General features: G+C 43.8%; 1 protein-coding gene across 14 annotated transcripts in view; it reads left to right on the top strand.

The window, feature by feature from the left end:
• The window catches only part of HDAC4 (histone deacetylase 4), a 277,057-nt gene that overhangs the window by 132,514 nt on the left and 127,462 nt on the right, over positions 1-17,081 (top strand). The gene's annotated exons all lie outside the window — the stretch shown is intronic.

The following is a 17,081-nucleotide window of genomic DNA, read 5'->3' as shown; positions in this document are numbered from 1 at the left end:
TAGTGAATTGTACTCTTAACTCAGTGTGGGGCTGAGGAGAATGAGGACATACTGATAAATGCCTTTCTTTGTACAGCTCTGGTGCAAACTTATTCATGATCCCTTTTTCCATTAGCCATGAGTATTTACATAGAAATGGAACAAAAACTACTGCTGGTTACAACATCTTCAGAATGATGTGTATGACACCAGGGATGTCAGAAACAACACTTTGCTTAAGCATAAATGAAGGCAGATGGTAAAAGCAAGTGATCTACAAAATATAACAAGTTTGTTCACCAGAAATGTACAGTACAAACAAATGTACTGTCACCTAAAAATACTGAGATGGCATTTCTGACAAAGGGGTGATTGTACAAGGAAGTCAAGGTTTGTGTAAGCTGAATGATCCAACTGACTGCAAAGCATTTCAGATGAGTATTTCCTCCTCCCTGCACCTTTGTTTGGTCAGGATTGACTAGTTCTGTTTTACCTGTAAATGAAGTTATTACAGTAGACCTTCTAAAGCCACCTCTGTCTGCCTGAACACCTCAGTGTGCTGCAGAACAACAGCACTGATCTGTACTGATAATATTCTTTTTTCTTGGGAAATAGGACCCAACAACTTCCATTCTAAATTATGGGATGCTCTTGTGACCTGCAAATAGTGGGCTTTTGAGTAGTTGCTGCATGTGTGTGCCTGAACACATAAAGGATGCAGGTTAGCTTTCTAGTTTGCTCTTGCAGAACTGCATCCACTGCACCAGTCATCTCGGTTACCCAGTTCCTTCATGCTGGCAGGGATGGACTGTACTTTACCCACGTCACTTCAGCATCCTGCTTAAAGCCCTGGTCAGTTACTTTGGTGCCAACAGACAGGAGTTCCTCAGCCTACCCAGCAGTTGAAGACATAGGGCAATCACAGCTCATAGAAACAACCAGGTTGGAAGAGACCTCCAAGATCATCCAGTCCAACCTAGCACCCAGCCCTATCCAGTCAACTAGACCATGGCACTAAGTGCCTCATCCAGGCTTTTCTTCCACACCTCCAGGGATGGAGACTCCACCACCTCCCTGGGCAGCCCATTCCAATGCCAGTCACTCTCTCTGTGAAGAACTTCCTCCTAACATCCAGCCTTGACCTCCCCTGGCACAACTTGAGACTGTGTCCCCTTGTTCTGTTGCTGGTTGCCTGGGAGAAGAGACCAACCCCCACCTGGCTACAGCCTCCCTTCAGGTAGTTGTAGACAGCAATGAGATCTCCCCTGAGCCTCCTCTTCTCCAGGCTAAACAACTCCAGCTCCCTCAGCCTCTCCTCATAGAGTTTGTGCTCCAGGCCCCTCACCAGCTTTGTCGCCCTTCTCTGGACATGTTCCAGCACCTCAACATCTTTCTTGAATTGAGGGGCCCAGAACTGGACACAGTACTCAAGGTGTGGACTGACCAATGCTGAGTACAGGGGAAGAATAACTTCCCTCATCCTACTGGCCACTCTGTTCCTGATGCAGGCCAGGATGCCATTGGCTCTCTTGGCCACCTGGGCACACTGCTGGCTCATGTTCAGCTACTATCTACCAGTACGCCCAGGTCCCTTTCTGCCTGGCTGCTCTCCAGCCACTCTGTCCCCAGCCTGTAGTGCTGCTTGGGCTTGTTGTGGCCAAAGTGTAGAACCTTGCACGTGGCCTTGTTAAATCTCATCCCATTGGCCTCTGCCCACCTATCCAGCCTGTCCAGGTCCCTCTGCAGGGCTCTCCTACCTTCCAATAGATCCACACCTGCTCCTAGCTTGGTGTCACCTGCAAGCTTACCGATGCTGGACTCAATCTCCTCGTCCAGATCATCAATAAAGATATTGAACAGGACTGGGCCCAGCACTGATCCTTGGCGCACACCACTAGTGCCTGGCTGCCAACTGGATGTGGCACCATTCACCACCACTCCCTAGGCCTGGTCTTCCAGCCAGTTCTTGACCCATATCAGAGTGAATCTGTCCAAGCTGCTGCAGCTTCATCCCTCCTTGGTTTCAGGTGTTGCCTCTGGACCTTGATCGCCTTCTGCACCAGCAGTGAAGTCTTTAATAAATCTCCCAGGCTCTTTGCAGGGTACAGCATACATGAAAGCTGGTGCTGTCTCAGGGTACCCATCAAAGCAGGGCCCCAGTTAAAGCCTGCTAGCTTGGGAAAGCAAACTTGAGGCAAATCAGCTGTGAAGTGGAAACATGCAAATTAAAACAAGCTAAATCAAGGGAGGATTAGGCTGGAGTGGTTTAAGACAGCTTTATTTCAGTATGGAAACACTGATGCAGGATTTAACATTCTTTAAGTTCTGCTCATTGTCTTTGTAGTTAAGATGAGTGGTCCGACACACAGACATACATAGAAATCAGTGCAGCCTTAGATGTTTCTGTATACAGAAGAACTGCAAGAATGGCATTTTAGAAATGTTAAGTGCTGTTCTTTGAGTTACCTCCTTTGGCTGATCAGCTGCGAGGGCAGGGGGGTTTTTAAAGGCTTTGCATCCCATGGGTTTTGAGAGCTTTGTGTCACCTCCAGGTATAGGCTTTCAGATCATCAAGAGACTCATGGTCTGGGATTCATCTGACAGCTACAAATGTACAGGAGCAGTTTCTCACAAATTGCAATGAGTTCACCTTGTCTGGCTTTTCACCATGTTTTAAGTTAACTAATACTCAGAAACATCTAGGTCAGTAGATTGCATTTTACCAGAGATTGTCATCTGGCAAAATGGAATTGAGGGGGAAGATCCACCACTTCTCTGGGTAGTTCTTGTGGCTCTTAATCGTCTTGGCAATTAGCTTGGCCTCAGTTAGACTTGCATCTCACAGTTGAAGGAAAGGCCTTTTCTTGCAGCCTTGGAGCCTATGAGCACCTGATATGTCTTGCCAGCTGGTGCTCGCATTTGTAACTCAGTTCCTTTGCAGTTTTGGTGGGCACATCCAGCTGACATCCTTCATGCTGTAGTCTCTGCTGTCTTCCAGCCACTGTGGTCTTTTCTGTGTGGTTGTTCTATTCTTCAACACACATCTTCAAAACCAGTTACTGGAACTGTAATTTTTTGTCAGTGCTGTTTAGAAGTAAAACTCCCTTTTATGCTCTCTCTATTTTTAGGATCTATGAGCAAGAACTGCTTTTCAAAAGATGATGGGGAGAAGAGTGCTAAGCAGTTCATTTTCACACATGCTGTTGTGTTCTATGAATATTTCAAATGGTCTGGCTTTCCTTGCAGGGATGACTTATTTTTGTAGTCTCTAAGGTATACATTTTCAAGGATGAATTCTGTGGTCCATGAGAAAAGAAATACCCAAAATGAAGAATTTCTGTCAATGACATAGCATGTTAAGGTAACTACAGATTAAGGAGAAGTCATTTTATAAAACATTTACTCCATGGCAAGAACTTCTGTCATTTAACGTTTCCCATCACTTGATGTGTTGTAGAAACAACAGCTGTGAAGTTGGTAGCTTTAAAACAGAAAGACAGTACAGAGGCTGTAGGTACAATGACCTTTAAGCTAAGAAAGAGCTCATTCAACTTGCAGAGGCGCTGTTTGCCTCTTTAGCAGTGGCAAGTTTGTTTTCAACTTTATGTTGCAGAAAAGAAAATAAAAATTACAAAAAGTGGTTTTATGCACATGGATTTCTAACATAACAATTCATTTCATATTCTTGAATGATGAAGCTGTAGAACACGCAGTGCTTTAAGTGACCTAAATATAAGCTATTAGTGTAAAATGTAATATGCTTTGTGAAGGGATTAACTGTATATTGGTATCGAACAAGAATTTTACCAAACAAAGGTTTTGGGAGTTACTATCTGTTTGGCTTTGGATACCTCCTCTGAAATGTTTTATTTGTATAGGAAGTGAATAGAAGAACCAAATGTCCCATCTTCAGCTCGAGTGCTGTAAAGAGAGAGTTGTGGAGTCTGAAGGGGACCTTCAGGAGCTGTGTTATCCCTGTGGTCCTTGTGTGCTTTTCCTGATCTGAAGAGACACGACCTTCTGTGAATTTTCCAGATGTGTTGCTGTTTACACCCTTTACCAGTAAAGACACTAAGTTTGGAACATGTGCAGAAAACTGCTACCTTTTCCATTTCTTAAATCCAAAAGTGGGGATTTGGGTGTTGTCATGGCAACAACACACTCTGGCAAGACACAATCCCAACCGCTGATGTTTTTGTTTAAAGTAGTAGAGAAGTCATCCAGAAAATGGCTGGCAGCTGGTAAAAATCCTGCTGGTGACTTGGGATTTACCTAGGTTATATTTAGTGCTGGTCACACTGTAAATTAAAGTTGATGGGGAAGACTTGCCATAGCCACAGAATCTCTGTGTCGTGTTAGTTGTACTCTACCAGTCTTGTTTATGTGCAGTTTGCATCCTATTTCAGGCTGATGTCTTCTGTGCTGGTATCCATCCTTCCTTCCTTCTGCCATTCCAATTTCTCTTCTTTCAAATGGCAAGTAGATGGAGAGTTTCATACTGACCCTCCGAAGCTTTAAGGTAGAAGGAAATGTCAAGGGAGACATCAGTGCAAGTTTTGCTTCATGGTCAGCTTTATCCTCCCTGCCCCAAAGTCTTCTGTTGTCAGCTCAAAAGCATTTCTGGGCTGTTATTGTCTCCAGCCATGGATGTTAGTGTCTAGCACAAATGTGTGAGCCCAGTATGTGGCTTCTGGAAGCAACCCTAGTGCAAAAATGAGCATCCCACTGACATTCATTTGCAGCCTCATTCTTGCTAATAACAAAGGTGTGTGTACTACTTCAGGGAAGCAATAGGCACATCATTTCCATCTCTACTTGTCTACAGTTACCACTGAATCAAGTTAACCTTCTTAAACTTGCCTTTAAAAGCCTTCCTCTTGAGCTTACCTCCTATAGTTGTTCCTCAGCTGCTTGCCTGGGTGTCCTTTTTATCTCTTTCTTCCAGTTTTATGAATACCTTTTGTCTGTATTACCCCTTCATAACCAAGGGTCGTCTTAAGCCTCGGCTGAATCACTGAACCCTTTTCAGATCTGCTCCAAAGTCTTTTATTTTTTTCAAGTGCTCTGAAAAGTCAGTCATCATTATTTTTAGTTAAAGATACATTTAGGATCTCCATCCTTATATATATTTTAGATCTTTCACCTTTGGGCTTCTCACAGCATCCTGTTTCTTTTTGTGGAACAATCAGGCTACAGTCAGCCCCCAGGCAGAGACTGTTGCCTGAACATAACTGAAACAGAGTTGTCGCTCACCATGTAAGTAGGTAAGTATCATTTAATTTGCCACAGTCCAAAGCCTTTAGCTAGGTCCAGGTTTCACAGTCTGAATCATAGCATCACCTGGACTTGAAGACCTTTAAGATCACGAAGTACAATCATTAGCCTAACACTGGCAATTCCTTGACTGAATCATATCCCTAAGCACTACATATACACAACTCTTAAATATCTCTAGGAATGGGAATTCCACTACTTCCCTGGGCAAGCCATTCCAATGCCTGATAATTCTTTCAGTAAATAACTTCTTCCTGATATCCAATCTGAACTTCCCTTGATGTAATTTCAGGCCATTTTCTCGGAAATAAGTCTTCCTTCATGGAGCTGAAATGTGAATGCAGCATGCAGTCCACCAGTAATGCCTGCCTACAGTGAAGGTATCACATAAGAGTCTGTGCTCTGCATACTCTGGTCAAAATCAGCCTTGCATTCCCAAGCTCATTGATATTTTCCCTGTGCATTGGTCGGCCTGACTTCCATGCTTCATTCTCTTTGTTTTTACCACTTTGAAGGCCTTTAGCTGCATGCCCTGATTTAAGTTGTTTTTTATATAGCTAGCCCCATGGCCAGGCTGCTGCACAGGAGCTCATGCTGAAATCCAGATCGCTAAGGAGCAGGGTGTTTTATTCTCCAAATAGCAACAGGCAGTAAAAGGAGATGCTTTAACATTAAAGGTTTGTTTTAAGGAAACAGCTTACCTGGATGGAACATGGTGAGAAAACCTCCTGACCTTTCTTATAGAAGAAAAACAACTCCTTGTGGAAGTGTTTTGACAAGAGTCCAAGTTTAGCTATGATGATATTCATAGCTAAGTATATCAAGACCATGTCTTTTTTAGCAAAATTACCATTTTTATATGAACTACAATTAAATGGAGTTTGGTACTAAAGGTCTGACTTACATTTTTAAGCAACACAAGCCAGAGTTGCCTTATGAGAACAGAGAAAGAAGACTTGCAGCTGTCAATAACTTTTCATCTTGGATGATCCTCAGTTAGGTAGTTTCCAAAAGCAGGGTCAAAATAAGGGTCTTTCATTTCTATTCCCAACTGATGCCCATCTTTCTAATGTTCCATGCATGCTACCAAGGCTTTTGAGAGTGATGGATGCCACAGGGAAGGTGATGAAGGAAATATGAGGAGAAGTGGGAATTTGTGTGGGTGTTTGTCCTCATTCATCCGCTGCTCTTTGGAAAAGAGTTTGCTGTTTCTCTAGCAATACATGCATCTAGGGAATGCTGCTTGTCCCTCTCTTACATTTTCTCAACAGGGCTGCAGGAGGTTGGGGCACAGGAGTGTTGTGGTGATTGTTCTTAAGTTTTGGCCATCCAATATAATAAGGACGGAAGGAGGAAATGAAGTATTCTTTTTCTCTCTCTTTTTATATCTTTCTCTCTCTTTTTATATCTTTCTCTCTCTTTTTATCTCTTTCTCTCTCTTTTTATCTCTTTCTCTTTTTATCTCTTTCTCTCTCTTTTTATCTCTTTCTCTTTTTATCTCTTTCTCTCTCTTTTTATCTCTTTCTCTCTCTTTTTATCTCTTTCTCTCTCTTTTTATCTCTTTCTCTCTTTATCTCTTTCTCTCTCTTTTTATCTCTTTCTCTCTCTTTTTATCTCTTTCTCTCTCTTCACGCTCTCTTTTTCTCGCTCTCACTTGCTCTCTCTTTTTTTTCTTTCTGGCAAAGAGTTATTGTGAGCTTTAGAACATGTATGTTTAATTTTATTGTGTTTTTGCACATTAGTGTTTAGTCTGGCTGAAGGATAATCTTTACAGAGGGAAATAGTCATCTTGTGCTCCACCTTTGGTTCACAGGATGTCAGGGATCAGAAGGGACCCAAAGAGATCATTGAGTGCAACCCCTCTGCCGGAGCAGGACCATACAATCTAGCTCAGGTCACAGAGGAATGCCTTTAAAATTTCCCGAGGAGACAGCAGCTCTCTCTCAAATGGACCCCAGGACTTACCAAGCTTGCAAATTTGCACAGAATGGTGCAAAATTGGAGAAAAGTGTCCAAAAAGCAGGGATGGTGCAAAACTGAGAGCTGCGTGAAGGGTAGGAGCTGCCCAAAACATGAACTTTATCATGGCATTCAATAGCTCGAAGTGCAGGGTGCTGCACTTTGGCCACAACAACCCCATGCAGAGATACAGGCTGGGGTCGGAGTGGCTGGAGAGCAGCCAGACAGAGAGGGATCTGGGGGTACTGATTGATACCCGCCTGAACATGAGCCAGCAGTGTGCCCAGGTGGCCAAGAGAGCCAGTGGCATCCTGGCCTGCATCAGGAATGGTGTGGTCAGCAGGAGCAGGGAGATCATTCTGCCCCTGTACTCTGCACTGGTCAGACCACACCTCGAGTACTACGTTCAGTTCTGGGCCCCCCAGTTTAGGAAGGACACTGAGATGCTCGAGCGTGTCCAGAGAAGGGCGACGAGGCTGGTGAGAGACCTTGAGCACAGCCCTACGAGGAGAGGCTGAGGGAGCTGGGATTGTTTAGCCTGGAGAAGAGGAGGCTCAGGGGTGACCTTATTGCTGTCTACAACTACCTGAAGGGTGGTTGTGGCCAGGGGGAGGTTGCTCTCTTCTCTCAGGTGACCAGCTCCAGAACGAGAGGACACAGCCTCAGGCTGCGCCAGGGGAGATTTAGGCTGGAGGTGAGGAGAAAGTTCTTCACTGAGAGAGTCATTGGACACTGGAATGGGCTGCCCGGGGAGGTGGTGGAGTCGCCGTCCCTGGGGCTGTTCAAGGCAAGGTTGGATGTGGCACTTGGTGCCATGGTCTAGCCTTGGGCACTGTGGTAAAGGGTTGGACTTGATGATCTGTGAGGTCTCTTCCCACCTTGGTGATACTGTGATAGTGTGATGGCAGGAACCTGTCCTGTTGGGAGCTCTGTCAAGGCAGGAACCTTGCGCCTTTTTCCCTGCTTCTATTTATGCTTTTCTTGACAAAGTGTCTGTTTGCCATTTTATACTGGGTGTGAAAAACTCAGCCAACCACCAGCCCAATTCTAAGGCAGGCTTCCTCATGGGTCAGTACATGCGTGGAGAAAGGCACCTTTTGCTGTTCCCCTCTTTGCAGGGGGTGGAAAGCAGTTTTTGTGCCTTCTCCTTCCCATTCAAACCTGCAGTGACAGGGAGAAGGAAGGAATTTAGGGTGCTCTGGAACAGAAGTAACAGGTGATAGGACAGAAGAAACCAACCTCAAGTTTTGCTAGGGAAGGTTTAGATTAGACATTAGAAAATTTCCTCACCAAAAGTATTGTCAAGACTGGAACGGACTGTCTGTGGAAGTGGTGGAGTCACCATCCCTGGAGGTACTTAAAAAATGCGTAGATGTGGTGCTGGGGGACGTGGTTCAGTGGTGGACTTGGCAGTGCTGAGTTAACAACTGGACTTGATCTCAAAGGTATTTTCCAACCTAAACAATTCTACGATGAAACAAAATTAAGTTCTGGTCTCCACAGACTAGGGTGTTTTCATCAGAATGAGTACTACCTTTTGGTGTTGTATTTGAAAGGCTGTGCTGATGTCAGCGGTTTGTGCATAAAAACCAAGTAAAAGCTTTCTTTGAGTGAAAGCCATCACTGATTGTTGGGAAACTTTGTTGTGCATGAATTCACTAGGATGGGGGATGCAGAGAGAATCTGCTGTTGTCCTTTAAGGTTTTGGTGCTGGCAGGAGGAAGCCTGATTCTTCCTGGTAGTCCACACTCACACTGATGGGCTTCCTTCACGAAAGGGTGCTGTAACTATTCTCTCTTCTTTAGCTACGTTTAATTATGTTCACTTTGTCTGATGCATCTTTAAAAAAAGGAAACATGTCCTTTTTAAAATAACAATCTCAACTCAGAGGTGTGTGCTGTCATGTTTGCTTTAAGGAACCGAAAGGCAGTACCAGCATGTTTTGTAGAAATGAGAAGTTGCTGTAGTGTAATTTCTCTCTGCTGGTGTGGAATCCAAGTATTTCGAGGTTATCTGAATTTCTCTAGAAAGGTACTGCTGTTTAACATTGTCTTAAAATAGCTTTTATTGTAATTCCCTCCCCCCCTGCCTTAAGCATATTAGTCATTTTGAATGGTAACAAGTATCCTCCTAAATCCTCAAGCAGCTGAGATACCTGAATGTATGAGTTCTTTGAAAGCAAAAGCTCTGAGAGATGGGGCTGCAGAAAGCTGTGGGCTACTTGCCCATTTGAACATATGCTTCTTGTCTTGGACCAGGGTCTGGGTTTCTAATAAATTGCTGCAAACACTGCAGCCTTTGAGCAGTCCGTGAGATTTTTTGAGAGCTGCTGAATGCTTTCCTTTTACAGTCCATTATTTAGTTGCTGGTTTTGCTGCTTCCTTTGTTTTGTGATGTAGGAGATTGTGTTGCACATTTTAGGGCTTTTTTTTTTTACAGGTGGGAGTCCTCTGACTGGTGAAAGAAATTAGTTTATTGTATTGTTATTAATAACCATGTATTTGCTGTTCAAAATGACCAGAATATGTCAAAATTTTGAGTGAAATTATGGCATAGGTTGTGGGACAGGTAATTCCTAAGAATGTTGTTTCACCTTCTCATTTGATCTTAAGGAGTTAACATACCGTAGCTTAATACCCAGATAAATTGATACATTAGATCTTGTGCTGTTTGTTAAAGCACCTGTTCTCAGGGACTCACCAGCTGCTGATCCCAGGGCCTGCTGCGTTACCTCTGCTCTGCTGTGCCATTTTCCTCAGTGGTGCCTGGACCTGCCTTGAGCAACATTTGTGCTACTGCTTTTTCTCCTTTGAACGATAGCAATTTCCTTCTCTTGCCTCACAAGCTGGTGGGATGCAGCCAGCGCGGGAGAGCAGGGGCTGACTGCGGGTTCTCTGTGTGGTTTTGGCAGAGGACCAGCCTTCCTTCTCAGCAGCAGATAGGTGACTTTGATCTCCCAGCTCTTCTACATGTCTTTAGGAAGCTGACAGCATTTCCTCGTAGCCATAACTGCTTTTATCACACAACTCTTTTTCAAATGGCCTGGCTGTTTACCAGCTGGCACCATCTCTCTTGCAAGCAAACCTTCACTTCAGTTCTCATCACATCATCTTGCCCACTCTGCCCCAGGATCCCCTCTGTTGATGTGAATGGCACCACTGTGCTTTGACAGGAGTTATAATGGGAAAGCAATTCTTCCTCGGTGCATCTGAGCGAGGAGGAGATGTGATGTCTGCTGTCCTCCTGAAAGTTCACTGTTTAACTCTCAGTGCTTCTGCTGTGTTGCTTGTTCCTCTGCCAGCTTATATTCTTGCAGATGTAGAGGTCACCACTTTGCAGGTTCCAGAAGGAACCAACCTCATAAGGTGTTCCAGGTGTTTGCATAATTCTGTCTTTGGTGTGTGTCTCAAATGCATATCTAGCTCAGTAGATTTCATTTCTTTTTCCTCATGAGAAGTTTTTAATACATAAGCTCAGGATGAGACTTACAGGCTTCATCTCCTCCATATTTAATTCTCTTTCCTAAAGTATTACTTACCCTTGAAGGAAATTCATGTTCAGATTAGAGAGAAGGATATGAAAAATCCATGTGGGTTTTTCTCTTTAGAAGTATATCAGATCTTCCTTCAGCCTGCTTTCTTGTCTTGGGGATCTGTTAGGGTGAGGAGTTTATTTTACCACCAGCAAGGCAGATGGATCAAAGAGGGATCAGTTGCTGGATGATACTTGAAATGAGGAGGCAGGTGAAATTATGTTTCCAGGAATGCCTTTTAAGAAGGGATGTATTTTTGTTTCTTTGTTTTCTGTTTATTGATATTCACATAGACAGTGTTTTATAAGGAAACTCAAGTGAGTTCTGGGTTTCTACCCTCTGGCATATGAGGAGACTATGCAAGGGTATGAAGTCTAAAGTAAGAAAAAGCCCAAGCTGACTCTTTTGATTCTATTATCTTTAATTTTAGTAAAAGCACTGGCATCATCCAAGATGCTCATTTGCTGAAGATGCCATTGATTAATGCAAGAAGATGGAATTGGATAATGGTTGAAATGGAGATGATAAAACTTGACTGTCTCCCTTTGGAGCTCCTCTGTCCTAAACAAACTTATCTGTTGAAGACATCTATGTAATCAAGGTTTTATTCCTGTCTTTCTCACATGAGTTTTCACATTCTTGTTAAGAGTTTATTATCTGTTGTGTGTTTGGCAGTGCTCTGTTTTGTTTGTGAAGTGTTTGACTTTCCTTCTGTGGCAGCATATAGTGCTGAAGGTGCTCAGGAGATCAGTGGGGTGCTGCAGTCCGAGGTCGATAGTGTGAAGTCTTTTGCAGTACTTTCGATGGGACCATCAGAAATGCAGCTGGCTTGTAAGGTCCAGATATTTAGCTAGGAAACTATTTCTTTTGAGATTCCGATGTGCTGCTCTGAGGCTGTGAGCAGGAAAGTTGTTGATATGGCTTGGTGGCTTTTCTTCAGCTAAAGAGACTTTTTAATGTTTTAAATCAAAGATGGAAAAAGTAGGGTAAGTTGTCTGTATTTCAAGTTCTGCTTTTCTTGTTGACGTGAATACAATTTGTATGTAGATCTCTCCTAAGTTTCTAATAAAGGCTGATGAAGGCTTTTCAAAGAAGGCATTCGGATCGAAAAAAGCTGGTTATAGAAATCCAAAAATCACTGTGCTCTTATTATGTCTTCAGGACTTAGTAGTAATCAGCAAAAACTTTCTTTGCAATGAATGAGTGAGTGACATTTAAAGCTCCATCTGTTGCCTACGGTGCGGTGCTGCACGACGTGTTTCAGTGGGTGATGGGATGATTAATTTTGGTTCCCATTCATGCCGCATGAAATATTCTCATAGCAGGGAATGACTCCAGCCCTTGCTGAACTGCAGCATGTGTGGTGCTTGTAGGAAACCTCAGCTGCTGTTTACTTCCAGCTTGTACGCCAAGAAAGGATCCGGGCTGGGTTTGCGTTCACCCACGCAGCTCCGTAGCAAGCTATGCCAAAATACTGGTGATTGTGGCGTGCTGACCTGCCTGCTTTTGAGGGATGGCTCTGTCTTCTTTATGGATCTGTTGTGACCAGAGAAATGGCCTGGCCCCATAAGCAAGCACCACTATTGGATCTTGGAATGGAATAGTGGTCTGACTTTGCCGTCTCACTGCCCTTCAGACAAGCCATGCCCTGATGCTTAAGCTCGTTGTAGAATTGTAGCCCAAAATACACCCCACTGGGTTCCTGGTCCTTGCTTTTGGAAGAGTAGAGGTAAGAAGTAAAAAGAGGAGATGATGAACTGCTGCTCCCTGCTGTCCTGTACACCCCACTTTCCTAGCTCCATGCATAGTCCTTTAGTTTCCCCTGGCATGACACAGATTCATGGTGGAGCATGGAGGTCCATGCCTTCATCCTCCTGTCCCATATGATGCTCATGATGTGCCACAGAGGATATTATTTTCCTCCTGCTCCCACCAACCACGTGGGATCCTGGGCAGAGGGAGTAAGCTGAATATAGATGGCAACGTGTTGTCTTTTTTTTTCACCTCACCTATTAATTTCTGCTTATATTTGGGGCATCTAGGATGCTGTAGATAAAAAGGGAGTAAATCTCAGGCGCCCTGAGAGTGCTGTGCTGTGTCTTCATCCGTTTTGTTGCACTTACACACAAAATACTCCTCTTTTATCCTGGCACTGCAGTGAGATACTGCAGTAGCTTGTTTCTATTAATAGCTCTGATCTCACCGTCTCTTAGCATTTTGGTGAGTTTTGACATTTTCGGAAGTGGAAGCCCCGCTGGAAAAAAAAGTGCCTGAGCTACCTAACCACTGCCCAGGCTGCTGCCTGCACCGCTGCCCGTTGCTGCCAGCACTGCGTGGACAGAGCAGGCAGTTCCCAGGTAGGGAAAACTTAATTCATGATAATCTAAAGACACTCACATAACACAAGTTTTGCTTCCACTGCAGCTCTCTCAGCTGTGCCTAAAGGAAGCAGGTTCTCTTTGCCTGCTTTCCAAGCTGATTTCGAGCCAAACGAAGGCACTGGGTTTTAGGAAACGGCAATTTGCGGGTTTAAAGCCTGCCTGCACCCTGCTCCTGACACGTCGAAGTCGTTTCTGCCGGCAAGCACCTGGTGTTTGCAGGCTCTGCAAAGTCCAGGAGACTTTCTAAAAATCAAAAGCTAGGCAGCAAGGGCAGCCCCCAGGAAATAAAGTCAGTGGAATAAACACGAAGTATGTTGTTTCTGCACTGTGATGAAAGCAGCTGAAAAGAATGCTTGGAACAGGAGGTTCGTGCACACACATTCTCAGTGTCCCAGAACTCACACCATGCCAGGATGGCGCTGATTCACAGCTCGGTGGGATGAGGTTGTCTCCGATGGCAACAGCCAAGGACTTGGAGATGCTGAGCATGAGCTCTCGGGTTTTGTATTTATGGTTTTTGTGTATGCTGGAAGGCTGACGTGCTACTATTGGCAGAATCTGTCTGGAGGGCAATACTTGCATGCCAGTAATTAGAAAGCGAACTCATTAGTTAGAAATAAAGTCCAACTCTACAGAGGGTGGGAGATGGGGGGAGAAGCTGAGTCAGTGGTTTCTGGAAAGCCCTGGCCGGGAGGTTCAGCTGCAGCCATCCAGAGGAGCGTCCCTTGCCTGGAGTGCAGCAGTTTGGAAAGGCACCAGGGACTATAGAGTTACTGTAGGAGAGACGTGCTCTTTTGTCGGGGCTTTGTGCACTCTGTCTCCTAAGCTTGATCCGTCACAGACACACGTGGTGGTATGTCCCTACTTTATATACTCTTGAGGCTTGTGGGAGGGTGCTGCCGTTCTTTCTTCAGCCTTTACCAAACACTCATTCCCAGGGTTTTGCAGTAGATTTGAGGAGGTTAATGATTTCTTCCTTCGAGCAAAGGAGAGCAAGGCAGCTGGAAAAGAGCTAAAGAGCTGTGCAAATTCCGTGGGACTCACTCTGTGCCGGCAAGAGGGAGGAGGTCTCGAGGAAAACATTTCATGCACTTTCCATTTGAAGGTGATGTTGTCTTTAAAGCATGTGAGCGAGGCAGTTTTCTGCGCTGCTTAAATTTATAAAAGGGGAAAAAATAGGAAGAGTCTTTCTGGCAATAGCATTTGATTTTTAAAATAAAAAGCAGTTTGAGAAATATTTTTGAAGTTCAGCTTAAGTAAAGATTTGCTGAAATGAGATTTGAGCTTAAATCTTGGCTTCAAATGTCCTGTGTCTGTCTCATACTGAAATTTCATTTTAGCATACTTCTTTAGGGTATTTTCAGGACTGAGTCGTCCTATGTTTTCATCCCTTAAGGACTTCCATGAAGGTGCTGTATCACAGAAGGGAAAAAATATACAGTTATCACTGTTGCTTTTATTTAAATAATTTAATATTTAAATAGTGCCACTTTCTCCTAATCCCTTCCAAAATGTTCAGTACTTGTAGAGAAGTTGTTTTCCATTTTGAAGCATGGAAGAAACTCAACATATGACTGGTCTGATAATGTGTTTTATCTGCAGCCTTTATGTGAAATGTTAAACATTTTTTTTTTTTGTAGGAAACACACCCTTGCTTTCAAGTTTGAAATTATCAGTTTATTTTACAGCAAGTGTGTTTAACAACTTCAGTGTATTTAGGATGACTTCCACTCAGTGGTGTTATGGGCAAGCTGTGAGATGTCAAATTTGCAATCTCCGCCACGAGGCTGCTCTGTGCCGGCAATCGATGGGGACTGGAACGCTTTAGGTCTTAATTAACGTACAACACATAGGCAGTTCTTTGATGCATGGCCATGTTTTATTTATTTTAGGAGGGAAAAACCAGCAGTGTTTCTAACTTGGTATAAAAATAATGGTAACTTGACTGTGAAAAAAAAAATCCTACTTGACTAGGTTAAAAAAAAAAAAAATTTAAAAAAAAATTTCCTCCTGTTTTCTCCTTCTGTTCCTACAGGGAAGGGAAAGGCAGGGAGAACATGAGATAGTTTATTATTCATAATCGAAATCTTGTCTTCTAATTCATGGCTTTGGCATTTGTGATTAGAACTCTGAATATAGGCTTTGTGCTTTTGCTAACGTCATGAATCTGAGTGTATTAATATGTTCTCAAGGCAGAACTTATAAAAGCAATTTTCTGGTCTACCATAAAATATTCATAAGAATACAGGCTTTTTTTGTTTTGTTGATGTGTTCATTTAGCAGAGAAGGTTTTATTCTTTTCAGGAGGGCTCTGTAGGTCAGAAGCACTCGCCACTTCTGTGGGGAACTCATGGCATTTCAAAGAGGGGTTTTTTTGAGACTGAAATAGTAAGAGTCGGGGATGACGCAGCCTCTGCTGAAACTCTGAATGGGAATTGTGGTTGTGATCGCTGCAGCTGGCGCCCCGTGCCTGTACGTCGGGCATTTCGGTGTCGGGGGGGGGGGGGGGATGCATCCCCTCAGATGGGAAATGGGAGCTTCATCAAGCTTTCTTGAGACTGTTATCCAGCATGGCACAAGTTCAGGCTGTTATCAGAGAGTCATTTATCACAAGACACAATCACAAGTTGTAGTGATCACAAGCAGGAGTTTATCCCTTCTGTCTGAGACGGGATTTATTTTAAGATGTTGAAAGGTTTCGTTTTCTGCTTTTAGGAAATACAGTGTTTGGATCATAAAGGTGCGTGTGGGAAAGCGCACCTGGATTGCGAGGAAAATTGCATTTAGCCTAAATAGCTCTGACAAATTCCCCGAGCTGTATTGAAGATAAACAGATTTACGTGGAGACTGGGTAAGCGGGCTTGAGTGACTGCTACTTCTCTATTAGTGACACTGACCTTTAGTCCACATGTATAAAAGATGGGAGATGTTATTGCCAGGTGCTCAGAAATCTTTGGCTTGACATAAAAATAGTCAATGCATTTTAAAGGCTTGTGATTCACTGAACCCGCTGCGCTGTTTGGCTTCCTGACTCACTTGGTTTGATCCTGTAGGATTAACTGTTTCAAGCTCTGCAGGAGCTTTGGGGAGCTACAAAGTTGCATTAAATCTTAATCGAGATTATCTTCGGGGAGTTTTGCAGCTCTGGGGCAGTTGTCTATAAATCTGGCAGTGGGGGAGTAGCACTGTGGCTCCAGCAATGCTGTGCTCATGTCTGTGTGTAGCACCTGCCTGGATGGACATTACTTCCACGTGGATCCTGTTCATTGCTAACGATCGAGTTTGTCTTCATCCTTATGCTGGAGTGATGAGTGTAGGTCTGGTTTGATGGAGTAAGACCAAGAGTCGAGTCATACAATGCTGTTTCAACTGCTTTTAAAGGTGGATCTAATTCATGCTGGTAATCTGCTGCCCTCAAAGAAATGGTGTGGCAGCCCATGAGTTTAGCCTAGATTTGCCACCCAAAAAACTTGCTGTTATTCCAGGAATTGTCACTGTGTGTCTTCTGTAACATACAGTAGTTACATTAGCAATACTTAGGGTATAATATCCATATGCAAGTGGCTAAAATGGTCTTTTGATAGTCACAATGTGTCATGTCCAAGGGCAGGTCCTGCTTAGTGGACCTATCTCGGTGCCTTATTCTGGATGAAGGAAAGGCTGTGGATGTTGTTTATCTGGACTTTAGTAAAGCCTTAGACACTGTTTCCCACATTATATCCTCCTGGAGAAGTTGGCTGCTTTTGGCTTGAATGGGTGGATGATTCACTGAGTTAAGAACTGGCTGGACGGTCAGGCTCAAAGAAGGGTGGTGAATGGAGTTAAATCCAGTTGGCAGCCAATCACTAGTGGTGTTCTCCAGGTCTCAGTATTTGGGCCAGTTCTCTTTAATGTCTTAATGAGCTGAATGAGGGAATTGAGAGCACCCTCAGTAAGTCTGCAGATGACACTAGACT

The sequence above is a fragment of the Pogoniulus pusillus genome, chromosome 2 (assembly GCF_015220805.1).
Source record: "Pogoniulus pusillus isolate bPogPus1 chromosome 2, bPogPus1.pri, whole genome shotgun sequence".
In the NCBI taxonomy this organism is placed as follows: Eukaryota; Metazoa; Chordata; class Aves; order Piciformes; family Lybiidae; genus Pogoniulus; species Pogoniulus pusillus.
Note: the sequence above shows the minus strand (reverse complement) of the source record. Positions and strands in the feature narration are given on the sequence as shown.